Below are 15089 nucleotides of genomic sequence, written 5' to 3'. Positions count from 1 at the left end.
AATTGGTATTGTCAAGGGTCAGGAGCAAAGATAAATGAAGAGAAAACTGAATACATGAGATTTGGGACGGTACCGGTTTTAACGGGGTGTTGGAGTTTCACAGAAGTGCAGGAATTTAAGATTTTAGGTGTGCTTTTAGGAAAAAATGAAAATAATGTACAGGATAATATGTGGGGGGAAATAGTGGATGGGATGGAAAGAAGGTTGGTCTTTTGGAGAAACAGGTTTTTAAATTTAAAAGGAAAGATTTTAATAGTAAATGTTTTAATGTTATCAAAAATGTGGTACGTTTTACATGTAGCATCAATGCCGCTGTGGGTGAGACAAAGAATAAAAAAATCAATTTTAGAGTTTTTATGGGAAACCCCCCCCCCCCAAGAATTGCTTACAACACTTTGATTGGGCCGGTAGAGGAGGGAGGGATGGGACTAGTAGATCTGGAACAAAAAATGAAGAGTATGAGGGTAAAAGTGGTCAAGAAATATTTAGATGACGAAAATAAAATAGATTGGAAGGCAACTATGGAGTTTTATTTGAATAAGTGTGGAAATTTACAAATTGGAGACAATATTTTATGGATGAAATTGAAGAACTGGATGATACAAGGAATACCAGAATTTTACAAGGAAGTTTTAAGCGCTTGGGGGTCTTTTTTAGCTAAGGTGGATTTTAAACCTGTTGGAAGGGGAATCATTTTAAATCAACCTTTATTTTTAAACAAAAAGATTGGGACACAAGGAAAAGAACTTTATTTTAAGAAGTGGGTAGATGTGGGCATTTTAAAAGTAAGGGACATTTTATATGAATTCAAAGAAGGTTTTTTACCCATACAAGTAATTACAGATGCAATGGAAGAAGCAAAAGAAGAGTATAATGTGGATGTTTTAAGAAAACAATATGAAGAGGTTAAAAGTAAAATTCCAGAGGATTGGTTGGAAATGATTCAAGATGGTGGGAGCGGGGAGAATAAAATGGAAGTGTTTGTAAAATTGAACGACAAAGAGGTGTGTTTGAAATCATGTAATGTGAAAATGTTTTATCATTATTTTAATTTGTCTGTTTTTAAAAAGCCAAAAGCCAATGATTTTTGATTAAGACATTTTGATGGAATTCAAGAGAAGGATGTATGGAAAAATATAAGATGGGCTTTTTTAGATACTGACCTGGAAGTTTTGGACTATTTTATTAGACACAATGTAATTTTTACTGGAATGAGATGCAAAATAGGAATGGAACCAGATGCTGTATGTAAGGTCTGTTTTAAAGAGGATGAGGGGATCTTGCACCTGTTTCTATATTGTGAAAAACTGAAAGAATTTTTTGACAAAACAAAAGAACTAGTGAAAGATTTAAGAGGGAATGAAGATGTTTTCAACTGGAATACAATCTTAATGTTTGGTATGAATGAAAATATAACAAACAAAAAAGTGATTAATCTATTGACGGTTTTAGTAAAAAATGCAATATGGAAAAGGAGGAACGTGGCAAAAAATAGAAATTATGTAGCAGATGTATGGATGGTGTTTAAAGGACTGGTGGAAAATTATGGGCAAACCTTGTTTAAATATTTTGAAATGGAGAAAGAACTGGATACGTTTCATAAGATGTTTCCCACTGATGTGCTGTGCACATTTAAAAAATACAAAATAACGTTGCCTAAGAAAGAGGACTATTAACAATTGGTTTTAAATGGAATGTAAATTTCTGTTTTTAGGAGAGGCGTAATGTATTATGTGTTTGTTTTTTGTTTTTTTGTTTGTTTTTTCTTAAAGAAAATATAATGTTTAAATGTGAAAACTGTAAGGAGATTATTGTATGATGGAAATGTTTCAATAAAAAAAAAAAAAAAAAAAGAAACCAATGCCCGATCTCATCTGATCTCGGAAGCTAAGCAGGTTTGGGCCTGGTTAGTACTTGGATGGGAGACCGCTTGGGAATACCAGGTGCTGTAAGATTTTGGGTTTCCTTCCCTACTCATATAAAGCACTGGCGATTATAGTGACTGATCTTTAAATAGCCCTCTTTTTGCAGCCTCCTTCGCTTATGGCCATACCATCCTGGCTATGCCCGATCTCAACTGATCTCCAAATCTAAGCAGGTTTGGGCCAGGTTAGTATTTTTGGATTTTTCAGTAATTATCTAATAGGCCTGGTTAGTACTTTTGGAAATTTTCACTAATTGTCCAATAATCTTGCAAAAAAAAAAAAAAAGACTCAATGCCCGATCTCAGAATGTAAGCAGGTTTGGGCCAGGTTTGTACTTTTGGATTTTTTCAGTAATTATCTAATAGGCCTGCTTAGTACTTTTGGGAATACCAGGTGCTGTAAGATTTTGGGTTTCCTTCCCTACTTATATAACGCACTGGCGATTATAGTGGCTGATCTTTAAATAGCCCTCTCTTTGCAGCCTCCTTCGCTTATGGCCATACCATCCTGGCTATGCCCGATCTCAACTGATCTCCAAATCTAAGCAGGTTTGGGCCAGGTTAGTACTTTTGGATTTTTTCAGTAATTATCTAATAGGCCTGGTTTGTACTTTTGGGAATACCAGGTGCTGTAAGCTTTTGGGTTTCCTTCCCTACTTATATAAAGCACTGGCGATTATAGTGGCTGATCTTTAAATAGCCCTCTCTTTGCAGCCTTCTTCGCTTATGGCCATACCATCCTGGCTATGCCCGATCTCAACTGATCTCCAAATCTAAGCAGGTTTGGGCCAGGTTAGTACTTTTGGATTTTTCAGTAATTATCTAATAGGCCTGGTTAGTACTTTTGGAAATTTTCACTAATTGTCCAATAATCTTGCAAAAAAAAAAAAAAAGAGTCAATGCCCGATCTTAGAATGTAAGCAGGTTTGGGCCAGGTAAATACTTTTGGATTTTTTCAGTAATTATCTAATAGACCTGATTAGTACTTTTGGAAAAATTCACTAATTGTCTAATAATCTTGTAAAAAAAAAAAAAAAGAGTCAATGCCCGATCTCAGAATGTTAGCAGGTTTGGGCCAGGTTAGTACTTTTGGATTTTTTTCAGTAATTATCTAATAGGCCTGGTTAGAACTTTTGGAAAAATTCACTAATTGTCTAATAATCTTGTAAAAAAAAAAAAAAGAGTCAATGCCCGATCTCAGAATGTAAGCAGTTTTTGGCCAGGTTAGTGCTTTTGGATTTTTTCAGTAATTATCTAATAGGCCTGGTTAGTACTTTAGGAAATTTTCACTAATTGTCCAATAATCTTGCAAAAAAAAAAAAAAAAGAGTCAATGCCCGATCTCAGAATGTAAGCAGGTTTGGGCCAGGTTAGTACTTTTGGATTTTTTCAGTAATTATCTAATAGGCCTGGTTAGTACTTTAGGAAATTTTCACTAATTATCCAATAATCTTGCAAAAAAAAAAAGAAAAGTCAATGCCCGATCTCAGAATGTAAGCAGGTTTGGGCCAGGTAAGTACTTTTGGATTTTTTTCAGTAATTATCTAATAGGCCTGGTTAGTACTTTTGGAAAAATTCACTAATTGTCTACTAATCTTGTAAAAAAAAAAAAAAAAAAAAGAGTCAATGCCCGATCTCAGAATGTTAGCAGGTTTGGGCCAGGTTAGTACTTTTGGATTTTTTTCAGTAATTATCTAATAGGCCTGGTTAGTACTTTTGGAAAAATTCACTAATTGTCTAATAATCTTGTAAAAAAAAAAAGAGTCAATGCCCGATCTCAGAATGTAAGCAGTTTTTGGCCAGGTTAGTACTTTTGGATTTTTTCAGTAATTATCTAACAGGCCTGGTTAGTACTTTAGGAAATTTTCACTAATTGTCCAATAATCTTGCAAAAAAAAAAAAAAAAAGAGTCAATGCCCGATCTCAGAATGTAAGCAGGTTTGGGCCAGGTTAGTACTTTTGGATTTTTTCAGTAATTATCTAATAGGCCTGGTTAGTACTTTTGGGAATACCAGGTGCTGTAAGATTTTAGGTTTCCTTCCCTACTTATATAATGCACTGGCGATTATAGTGGCTGATCTTTAAATAGCCCTCTCTTTGCTGCCTCCTTCGCTTACGGCCATACCAACCTGGCTATGCCTGATCTCGTCTGATTTCGGAATCTAAGCAGGTTTGGGCCTGGTTAGTACTTGGATGGGAGACCGCCTGGGAATACCAGGTGCTGTAAGATTTTGGGTTTCCTTCCCTACCTATATAAAGCACTGGCGATTATAGTGGCTGATCTTTAAACAGCCCTCTCTTTGCAGCCTTCTTCGCTTATGGCCATACCATCCTGGCTATGCCCGATCTCAACTGATCTCCAAATCTAAGCAGGTTTGGGCCAGGTTAGTACTTTTGGATTTTTTCAGTAATTATCTAATAGGCCTGGTTAGTACTTCTGGAAATTTTCACTAATTGTCCAATAATCTTGCAAAAAAAAAAAAAAAAAGAGTCAATGCCCGATCTCAGAATGTTAGCAGGTTTGGGCCAGGTAAGTACTTTTGGATTTTTTCAGTAATTATCTAATAGACCTGATTAGTACTTTTGGAAAAATTCACTAATTGTCTAATAATCTTGTAAATAAATAAAAAAAAGAGTCAATGCCCGATCTCAGAATGTTAGCAGGTTTGGGCCAGGTTAGTACTTTTGGATTTTTTTCAGTAATTATCTAATAGGCCTGGTTAGTACTTTTGGAAAAATTCACTAATTGTCTAATAATCTTGTAAAAAAAAAAAAAAAGTGTCAATGCCCGATCTCAGAATGTAAGCAGTTTTGGGCCAGGTTAGTACTTTTGGATTTTTTCAGTAATTATCTAATAGTCCTGGTTAGTACTTTAGGAAATTTTCACTAATTGTCCAATAATCTTGCAAAAAAAAATAAAAAAAACAGTCAATGCCCGATCTCAGAGTGTAAGCAGGTTTGGGCCAGGTTAGTACTTTTGGATTTTTTCAGTAATTATCTAATAGGCCTGGTTAGTACTTTTGGGAATACCAGGTGCTGTAAGCTTTTGGGTTTCCTTCCCTACTTATATAATGCACTGGCGATTATAGTGGCTGATCTTTAAATAGCCCTCTCTTTGCAGCCTCCTTCGCTTACGGCCATACCAACCTGGCTATGCCCGATCTCGTCTGATCTCGGAAGCTAAGCAGGTTTGGGCCTGGTTAGTACTTGGATGGGAGACCGCCTGGGAATACCAGGTGCTGTAAGATTTTGGGTTTCCTTCCCTACTTATATAAAGCACTGGCGATTATAGTGGCTGATCTTTAAATAGCCCTCTCTTTGCAGCCTTCTTCGCTTATGGCCAAACCATCCTGGCTATGCCCGATCTCAACTGATCTCCAAATCTAAGCAGGTTTGGGCCAGGTTAGTACTTTTGGATTTTTTCAGTAATTATCTAATAGGCCTGGTTTGTACTTTTGGGAATACCAGGTGCTGTAAGCTTTTGGGTTTCCTTCCCTACTTATATAAAGCACTGGCGATTATAGTGGCTGATCTTTAAATAGCCCTCTCTTTGCAGCCTTCTTCGCTTATGGCCATACCATCCTGGCTATGCCCGATCTCAACTGATCTCCAAATCTAAGCAGGTTTGGGCCAGGTTAGTACTTTTGGATTTTTCAGTAATTATCTAATAGGCCTGGTTAGTACTTTTGGAAATTTTCACTAATTGTCCAATAATCTTGCAAAAAAAAAAAAAAAGAGTCAATGCCCGATCTTAGAATGTAAGCAGGTTTGGGCCAGGTAAATACTTTTGGATTTTTTCAGTAATTATCTAATAGACCTGATTAGTACTTTTGGAAAAATTCACTAATTGTCTAATAATCTTGTAAAAAAAAAAAAAAAGAGTCAATGCCCGATCTCAGAATGTTAGCAGGTTTGGGCCAGGTTAGTACTTTTGGATTTTTTTCAGTAATTATCTAATAGGCCTGGTTAGAACTTTTGGAAAAATTCACTAATTGTCTAATAATCTTGTAAAAAAAAAAAAAAAGAGTCAATGCCCGATCTCAGAATGTAAGCAGTTTTTGGCCAGGTTAGTGCTTTTGGATTTTTTCAGTAATTATCTAATAGGCCTGGTTAGTACTTTAGGAAATTTTCACTAATTGTCCAATAATCTTGCAAAAAAAAAAAAAAAAGAGTCAATGCCCGATCTCAGAATGTAAGCAGGTTTGGGCCAGGTTAGTACTTTTGGATTTTTTCAGTAATTATCTAATAGGCCTGGTTAGTACTTTAGGAAATTTTCACTAATTATCCAATAATCTTGCAAAAAAAAAAAGAAAAGTCAATGCCCGATCTCAGAATGTAAGCAGGTTTGGGCCAGGTAAGTACTTTTGGATTTTTTTCAGTAATTATCTAATAGGCCTGGTTAGTACTTTTGGAAAAATTCACTAATTGTCTACTAATCTTGTAAAAAAAAAAAAAAAAAAAAAGAGTCAATGCCCGATCTCAGAATGTTAGCAGGTTTGGGCCAGGTTAGTACTTTTGGATTTTTTTCAGTAATTATCTAATAGGCCTGGTTAGTACTTTTGGAAAAATTCACTAATTGTCTAATAATCTTGTAAAAAAAAAAAGAGTCAATGCCCGATCTCAGAATGTAAGCAGTTTTTGGCCAGGTTAGTACTTTTGGATTTTTTCAGTAATTATCTAACAGGCCTGGTTAGTACTTTAGGAAATTTTCACTAATTGTCCAATAATCTTGCAAAAAAAAAAAAAAAAGAGTCAATGCCCGATCTCTGAATGTAAGCAGGTTTGGGCCAGGTTAGTACTTTTGGATTTTTTTAGTAATTATCTAATAGGCCTGGTTAGTACTTTAGGAAATTTTCACTAATTGTCCAATAATCTTGCAAAAAAAAAAAAAAAAAAGTCAATGCCCGATCTCAGAATGTAAGCAGGTTTGGGCCAGGTTAGTACTTTTGGATTTTTTCAGTAATTATCTGATAGGCCTGGTTAGTACTTTTGGGAATACCAGGTGCTGTAAGCTTTTGGGTTTCCTTCCCTACTTATATAATGCACTGGCGATTATAGTGGCCGATCTTTAAATAGCCCTCTCTTTGCAGCCTCCTTTGCTTACGGCCATACCAACCTGGCTATGCCCGATCTCGTCTGATCTCGGAAGCTAAGCAGGTTTGGGCCTGGTTAGTACTTGGATGGGAGACCGCCTGGGAATACCAGGTGCTGTAAGATTTTGGGTTTCCTTCCCTACCTATATAAAGCACTGGCAATTATAGTGGCTGATTTTTAAATAGCCCTCTCTTTGCAGCCTTCTTCGCTTATGGCCATACCATCCTGGCTATGCCCGATCTCAACTGATCTCCAAATCTAAGCAGGTTTGGGCCAGGTTAGTACTTTTGGATTTTTTCAGTAATTATCTAATAGGCCTGGTTAGTACTTTTGGGAATACCAGGTGCTGTAAGCTTTTGGGTTTCCTTCCCTACTTATATAAAGCACTGGCGATTATAGTGGCTGATCTTTAAATAGCCCTCTCTTTGCAGCCTCCTTCGCTTACGGCTATACCAACCTGGCTATGCCCGATCTCGTCTGATCTCGGAAGCTAAGCAGGTTTGGGCCTGGTTAGTACTTGGATGGGAGACCGCCTGGGAATACCAGGTGCTGTAAGATTTTGGGTTTCCTTCCCTACCTATATAAAGCACTGGCGATTATAGTGGCTGATCTTTAAATAGCCCTCTCTTTGCAGCCTTCTTCGCTTATGGCCATACCATCCTGGCTATGCCCGATCTCAACTGATCTCCAAATCTAAGCAGGTTTGGGCCAGGTTAGTACTTTTGGAATTTTTCAGTAATTATCTAATAGGCCTGGTTAGTACTTTTGGGAATACCAGGTGCTGTAAGCTTTTGGGATTCCTTCCCTACTTATATAAAGCATTGGCGATTATAGTGGCTGATCTTTAAATAGCCCTCTCTTTGCAGCCTTCTTCGCTTATGGCCATACCATCCTGGCTATGCCCGATCTCAACTGATCTCCAAATCTAAGCAGGTTTGGGCCAGGTTAGTACTTTTGGATATTTTCAGTAATTATCTAATAGGCCTGGTTAGTACTTTTGGGAATACCAGGTGCTGTAAGCTTTTGGGATTCCTTCCCTACTTATATAAAGCACTGGCGATTATAGTGGCTGATCTTTAAATAGCCCTCTCTTTGCAGCCTTCTTCGCTTATGGCCATACCATCCTGGCTATGCCCGATCTCAACTGATCTCCAAATCTAAGCAGGTTTGGGCCAGGTTAGTACTTTTGGATTTTTCAGTAATTATCTAATAGGCCTGGTTAGTACTTTTGGAAATTTTCACTAATTGTCCAATAATCTTGCAAAAAAAAAAAAAAAAGAGTCAATGCCCGATCTTAGAATGTAAGCAGGTTTGGGCCAGGTAAGTACTTTTGGATTTTTTCAGTAATTATCTAATAGACCTGATTAGTACTTTTGGAAAAATTCACTAATTGTCTAATAATCTTGTAAAAAAAAAAAAAAAGAGTCAATGCCCGATCTCAGAATGTTAGCAGGTTTGGGCCAGGTTAGTACTTTTGGATTTTTTTCAGTAATTATCTAATAGGCCTGGTTAGAACTTTTGGAAAAATTCACTAATTGTCTAATAATCTTGTAAAAAAAAAAAAAAAGAGTCAATGCCCGATCTCAGAATGTAAGCAGTTTTTGGCCAGGTTAGTGCTTTTGGATTTTTTCAGTAATTATCTAATAGGCCTGGTTAGTACTTTAGGAAATTTTCACTAATTGTCCAATAATCTTGCAAAAAAAAAAAAAAAAGAGTCAATGCCCGATCTCAGAATGTAAGCAGGTTTGGGCCAGGTTAGTACTTTTGGATTTTTTCAGTAATTATCTAATAGGCCTGGTTAGTACTTTAGGAAATTTTCACTAATTGTCCAATAATCTTGCAAAAAAAAAAAGAAAAGTCAATGCCCGATCTCAGAATGTAAGCAGGTTTGGGCCAGGTAAGTACTTTTGGATTTTTTTCAGTAATTATCTAATAGGCCTGGTTAGTACTTTTGGAAAAATTCACTAATTGTCTACTAATCTTGTAAAAAAAAAAAAAAAAAAAAGAGTCAATGCTCGATCTCAGAATGTTAGCAGGTTTGGGCCAGGTTAGTACTTTTGGATTTTTTTCAGTAATTATCTAATAGGCCTGGTTAGTACTTTTGGAAAAATTCACTAATTGTCTAATAATCTTGTAAAAAAAAAAAGAGTCAATGCCCGATCTCAGAATGTAAGCAGTTTTTGGCCAGGTTAGTACTTTTGGATTTTTTCAGTAATTATCTAACAGGCCTGGTTAGTACTTTAGGAAATTTTCACTAATTGTCCAATAATCTTGCAAAAAAAAAAAAAAAAAGAGTCAATGCCCGATCTCTGAATGTAAGCAGGTTTGGGCCAGGTTAGTACTTTTGGATTTTTTCAGTAATTATCTAATAGGCCTGGTTAGTACTTTTGGGAATACCAGGTGCTGTAAGCTTTTGGGTTTCCTTCCCTACTTATATAAAGCACTGGCGATTATAGTGGCTGATCTTTAAATAGCCCTCTCTTTGCAGCCTCCTTCGCTTACGGCTATACCAACCTGGCTATGCCCGATCTCGTCTGATCTCGGAAGCTAAGCAGGTTTGGGCCTGGTTAGTACTTGGATGGGAGACCGCCTGGGAATACCAGGTGCTGTAAGATTTTGGGTTTCCTTCCCTACCTATATAAAGCACTGGCGATTATAGTGGCTGATCTTTAAATAGCCCTCTCTTTGCAGCCTTCTTCGCTTATGGCCATACCATCCTGGCTATGCCCGATCTCAACTGATCTCCAAATCTAAGCAGGTTTGGGCCAGGTTAGTACTTTTGGAATTTTTCAGTAATTATCTAATAGGCCTGGTTAGTACTTTTGGGAATACCAGGTGCTGTAAGCTTTTGGGATTCCTTCCCTACTTATATAAAGCACTGGCGATTATAGTGGCTGATCTTTAAATAGCCCTCTCTTTGCAGCCTTCTTCGCTTATGGCCATACCATCCTGGCTATGCCCGATCTCAACTGATCTCCAGATCTAAGCAGGTTTGGGCCAGGTTAGTACTTTTGGATATTTTCAGTAATTATCTAATAGGCCTGGTTAGTACTTTTGGGAATACCAGGTGCTGTAAGCTTTTGGGATTCCTTCCCTACTTATATAAAGCACTGGCGATTATAGTGGCTGATCTTTAAATAGCCCTCTCTTTGCAGCCTTCTTCGCTTATGGCCATACCATCCTGGCTATGCCCGATCTCAACTGATCTCCAAATCTAAGCAGGTTTGGGCCAGGTTAGTACTTTTGGATTTTTCAGTAATTATCTAATAGGCCTGGTTAGTACTTTTGGAAATTTTCACTAATTGTCCAATAATCTTGCAAAAAAAAAAAAAAAAAGAGTCAATGCCCGATCTTAGAATGTAAGCAGGTTTGGGCCAGGTAAGTACTTTTGGATTTTTTCAGTAATTATCTAATAGACCTGATTAGTACTTTTGGAAAAATTCACTAATTGTCTAATAATCTTGTAAAAAAAAAAAAAAAGAGTCAATGCCCGATCTCAGAATGTTAGCAGGTTTGGGCCAGGTTAGTACTTTTGGATTTTTTTCAGTAATTATCTAATAGGCCTGGTTAGAACTTTTGGAAAAATTCACTAATTGTCTAATAATCTTGTAAAAAAAAAAAAAAAGAGTCAATGCCCGATCTCAGAATGTAAGCAGTTTTTGGCCAGGTTAGTGCTTTTGGATTTTTTCAGTAATTATCTAATAGGCCTGGTTAGTACTTTAGGAAATTTTCACTAATTGTCCAATAATCTTGCAAAAAAAAAAAAAAAAGAGTCAATGCCCGATCTCAGAATGTAAGCAGGTTTGGGCCAGGTTAGTACTTTTGGATTTTTTCAGTAATTATCTAATAGGCCTGGTTAGTACTTTAGGAAATTTTCACTAATTGTCCAATAATCTTGCAAAAAAAAAAAGAAAAGTCAATGCCCGATCTCAGAATGTAAGCAGGTTTGGGCCAGGTAAGTACTTTTGGATTTTTTTCAGTAATTATCTAATAGGCCTGGTTAGTACTTTTGGAAAAATTCACTAATTGTCTACTAATCTTGTAAAAAAAAAAAAAAAAAAAAGAGTCAATGCTCGATCTCAGAATGTTAGCAGGTTTGGGCCAGGTTAGTACTTTTGGATTTTTTTCAGTAATTATCTAATAGGCCTGGTTAGTACTTTTGGAAAAATTCACTAATTGTCTAATAATCTTGTAAAAAAAAAAAGAGTCAATGCCCGATCTCAGAATGTAAGCAGTTTTTGGCCAGGTTAGTACTTTTGGATTTTTTCAGTAATTATCTAACAGGCCTGGTTAGTACTTTAGGAAATTTTCACTAATTGTCCAATAATCTTGCAAAAAAAAAAAAAAAAAGAGTCAATGCCCGATCTCTGAATGTAAGCAGGTTTGGGCCAGGTTAGTACTTTTGGATTTTTTCAGTAATTATCTAATAGGCCTGGTTAGTACTTTTGGGAATACCAGGTGCTGTAAGCTTTTGGGTTTCCTTCCCTACTTATATAAAGCACTGGCGATTATAGTGGCTGATCTTTAAATAGCCCTCTCTTTGCAGCCTCCTTCGCTTACGGCTATACCAACCTGGCTATGCCCGATCTCGTCTGATCTCGGAAGCTAAGCAGGTTTGGGCCTGGTTAGTACTTGGATGGGAGACCGCCTGGGAATACCAGGTGCTGTAAGATTTTGGGTTTCCTTCCCTACCTATATAAAGCACTGGCGATTATAGTGGCTGATCTTTAAATAGCCCTCTCTTTGCAGCCTTCTTCGCTTATGGCCATACCATCCTGGCTATGCCCGATCTCAACTGATCTCCAAATCTAAGCAGGTTTGGGCCAGGTTAGTACTTTTGGAATTTTTCAGTAATTATCTAATAGGCCTGGTTAGTACTTTTGGGAATACCAGGTGCTGTAAGCTTTTGGGATTCCTTCCCTACTTATATAAAGCACTGGCGATTATAGTGGCTGATCTTTAAATAGCCCTCTCTTTGCAGCCTTCTTCGCTTATGGCCATACCATCCTGGCTATGCCCGATCTCAACTGATCTCCAAATCTAAGCAGGTTTGGGCCAGGTTAGTACTTTTGGATTTTTTCAGTAATTATCTAATAGGCCTGGTTAGTACTTTTGGGAATACCAGGTGCTGTAAGCTTTTGGGTTTCCTTCTCTACTTATATAATGCACTGGCGATTATAGTGGCTGATCTTTAAATAGCCCTCTCTTTGCAGCCTCCTTCGCTTACGGCCATAGCAACCTGGCTATGCCCGATCTCGTCTGATTTCGGAAGCTAAGCAGGTTTGGGCCTGGTTAGTACTTGGATGGGAGACCGCCTGGGAATACCAGGTGCTGTAAGATTTTGGGTTGCCTTCCCTACCTATATAAAGCACTGGCGATTATAGTGGCTGATCTTTAAATAGCCCTCTCTTTGCAGCCTTCTTCGCTTATGGCCATACCATCCTGGCTATGCCCGATCTCAACTGATCTTCAAATCTAAGCAGGTTTGGGCCAGGTTAGTACTTTTGGATATTTTCAGTAATTATCTAATAGGCCTGGTTAGTACTTTTGGGAATACCAGGTGCGGTAAGCTTTTGGGTTTCCTTTCCTACTTATATAAAGCACTGGCGATTATAGTGGCTGATCTTTAAATAGCCCTCTCTTTGCAGCCTTCTTCGCTTATGGCCATACCATGCTGGCTATGCCCGATCTCAACTGATCTCCAAATCTAAGCAGGTTTGGGCCAGGTTAGTACTTTTGGATTTTTCAGTAATTATCTAATAGGCCTGGTTAGTACTTCTGGAAATTTTCACTAATTGTCCAATAATCTTGCAAAAAAAAAAAAGAGTCAATGCCCGATCTTAGAATGTAAGCAGGTTTGGGCCAGGTAAGTACTTTTGGATTTTTTTCAGTAATTATCTAATAGGCCTGGTTAGTACTTTTGGAAAAATTCCCTAATTGTCTAATAATCTTGTAAAAAAAAAAAAAAAGAGTCAATGCCCGATCTCAGAATGTAAGCAGTTTTTGGCCAGGTTAGTACTTTTGGATTTTTTCAGTAATTATCTAATAGGCCTGGTTAGTACTTTAGGAAATTTTCAATAATTGTCCAATAATCTTGCAAAAAAAAAAAAAAAAGAGTCAATGCCCGATCTCAGAATGTAAGCAGGTTTGGGCCAGGTAAGTACTTTTGGATTTTTCCAGTAATTATCTAATAGACCTGATTAGTACTTTTGGAAAAATTCACTAATTGTCTAATAATCTTGTAAAAAAAAAAAAAGAAGAGTCAATGCCCGATCTCAGAATGTTAGCAGGTTTGGGCCAGGTTAGTACTTTTGGATTTTTTTCAGTAATTATCTAATAGGCCTGGTTAGTACTTTAGGAAATTTTCACTAATTGTCCAATAATCTTGCAAAAAAAAAAAAAAGGCTCAATGCCCGATCTCAGAATGTAAGTAGGTTTGGGCCAGGTAAGTACTTTTGGATTTTTTCAGTAATTATCTAATAGGCCTGGTTAGTACTTTTGGAAATGTTCACTAATTGTCCAATAATCTTGAAAAAAAAAAAAAAGAGTCAATACCCGATCTCAGAATGTAAGCAGTTTTGGGCCAGGTTAGTACTTTTGGATTTTTTCAGTAATTATCTAATAGGCCTGGTTAGTACTTTAGGAAATTTTCACTAATTGTCCAATAATCTTGCAAAAAAAAAAAAAAGAGTCAATGCCCGATCTCAGAATGTAAGCAGGTTTGGGCCAGGTTAGTACTTTTGGATTTTTTCAGTAATTATCTAATAGACCTGGTTAGTATTTTTGGGAATACCAGGTGCTGTAAGCTTTTGGGTTTCCTTCCCTACTTATATAAAGCACTGGCGATTATAGTGGCTGATCTTTAAATAGCCCTCTCTTTGCAGCCTCCTTCGCTTATGGCCATACCATCCTGGCTATGCCCGATCTCAACTGATCTCCAAATCTAAGCAGGTTTGGGCCAGGTTAGTACTTTTGGATTTTTCAGTAATTATCTATTAGGCCTGGTTAGTACTTTTGGAAATTTTCACTAATTGTCCAATAATCTTGCAAAAAAAAAAAAAAGAGTCAATGCCCGATCTTAGAATGTAAGCAGGTTTGGGCCAGGTAAATACTTTTGGATTTTTTCAGTAATTATCTAATAGACCTGATTAGTACTTTTGGAAAATTTCACTAATTGTCTAATAATCTTGTAAAAAAAAAAAAAAAAAGAGTCAATGCCCGATCTCAGAATGTTAGCAGGTTTGGGCCAGGTTAGTACTTTTGGATTTTTTTCAGTAATTATCTAATAGGCCTGGTCAGAACTTTTGGAAAAATTCACTAATTGTCTAATAATCTTGTAAAAAAAAAAAAAAGAGTCAATGCCCGATCTCAGAATGTAAGCAGTTTTTGGCCAGGTTAGTACTTTTGGATTTTTGCAGTAATTATCTAATAGGCCTGGTTAGTACTTTAGGAAATTTTCACTAATTGTCCAATAATCTTGCAAAAAAAAAAAAAAAAAGAGTCAATGCCCGATCTCAGAATGTAAGCAGGTTTGGGCCAGGTTAGTACTTTTGGATTTTTTCAGTAATTATCTAATAGGCCTGGTTAGTACTTTAGGAAATTTTCACTAATTGTCCAATAATCTTGCAAAAAAAAAAAAAAAAGTCAATGCCCGATCTCAGAATGTAAGCAGGTTTGGGCCAGGTTAGTACTTTTGGATTTTTTCAGTAATTATCTGATAGGCCTGGTTAGTACTTTTGGGAATACCAGGTGCTGTAAGCTTTTGGGTTTCCTTCCCTACTTATATAATGCACTGGCGATTATAGTGGCCGATCTTTAAATAGCCCTCTCTTTGCAGCCTCCTTCGCTTACGGCCATACCAACCTGGCTATGCCCGATCTTGTCTGATCTCGGAAGCTAAGCAGGTTTGGGCCTGGTTAGTACTTGGATGGGAGACCGCCTGGGAATACCAGGTGCTGTAAGATTTTGGGTTTCCTTCCCTACCTATATAAAGCACTGGCGATTATAGTGGCTGATTTTTAAATAGCCCTCTCTTTGCAGCCTTCTTCGCTTATGGCCATACCATCCTGGCT

The 15089-nt window shown here is 37.1% G+C and overlaps 8 non-coding genes across 8 annotated transcripts; all 8 read left to right on the top strand.

The window, feature by feature from the left end:
• The first annotated feature begins 4034 nt into the window (after positions 1–4034).
• Positions 4035–4153, top strand: LOC132150573 (5S ribosomal RNA). Its single transcript, XR_009435802.1, has one exon. It is a non-coding gene; the product is annotated as a 5S ribosomal RNA (ribosomal RNA).
• An 899-nt stretch (positions 4154–5052) lies between these two features.
• On the top strand, positions 5053–5171 carry LOC132149827 (5S ribosomal RNA). The gene has a single exon (XR_009435089.1). It is a non-coding gene; the product is annotated as a 5S ribosomal RNA (ribosomal RNA).
• A 1850-nt stretch (positions 5172–7021) lies between these two features.
• Positions 7022–7140, top strand: LOC132149825 (5S ribosomal RNA). Its single transcript, XR_009435087.1, has one exon. It is a non-coding gene; the product is annotated as a 5S ribosomal RNA (ribosomal RNA).
• A 316-nt stretch (positions 7141–7456) lies between these two features.
• On the top strand, positions 7457–7575 carry LOC132150102 (5S ribosomal RNA). The gene has a single exon (XR_009435348.1). It is a non-coding gene; the product is annotated as a 5S ribosomal RNA (ribosomal RNA).
• A 1938-nt stretch (positions 7576–9513) lies between these two features.
• Positions 9514–9632, top strand: LOC132150101 (5S ribosomal RNA). The gene has a single exon (XR_009435347.1). It is a non-coding gene; the product is annotated as a 5S ribosomal RNA (ribosomal RNA).
• A 1939-nt stretch (positions 9633–11571) lies between these two features.
• LOC132150100 (5S ribosomal RNA) lies at positions 11572–11690 on the top strand. The gene has a single exon (XR_009435346.1). It is a non-coding gene; the product is annotated as a 5S ribosomal RNA (ribosomal RNA).
• Positions 11691–12238: 548 nt separating this feature from the next.
• On the top strand, positions 12239–12357 carry LOC132150612 (5S ribosomal RNA). Its single transcript, XR_009435840.1, has one exon. It is a non-coding gene; the product is annotated as a 5S ribosomal RNA (ribosomal RNA).
• A 2505-nt stretch (positions 12358–14862) lies between these two features.
• Positions 14863–14981, top strand: LOC132150320 (5S ribosomal RNA). Its single transcript, XR_009435556.1, has one exon. It is a non-coding gene; the product is annotated as a 5S ribosomal RNA (ribosomal RNA).
• The last annotated feature ends 108 nt before the right edge of the window (positions 14982–15089 follow it).

Source organism: Carassius carassius, chromosome 9 (genome assembly GCF_963082965.1).
Source record: "Carassius carassius chromosome 9, fCarCar2.1, whole genome shotgun sequence".
Taxonomy (NCBI): domain Eukaryota; kingdom Metazoa; phylum Chordata; class Actinopteri; order Cypriniformes; family Cyprinidae; genus Carassius; species Carassius carassius.
Note: the sequence above shows the minus strand (reverse complement) of the source record. Positions and strands in the feature narration are given on the sequence as shown.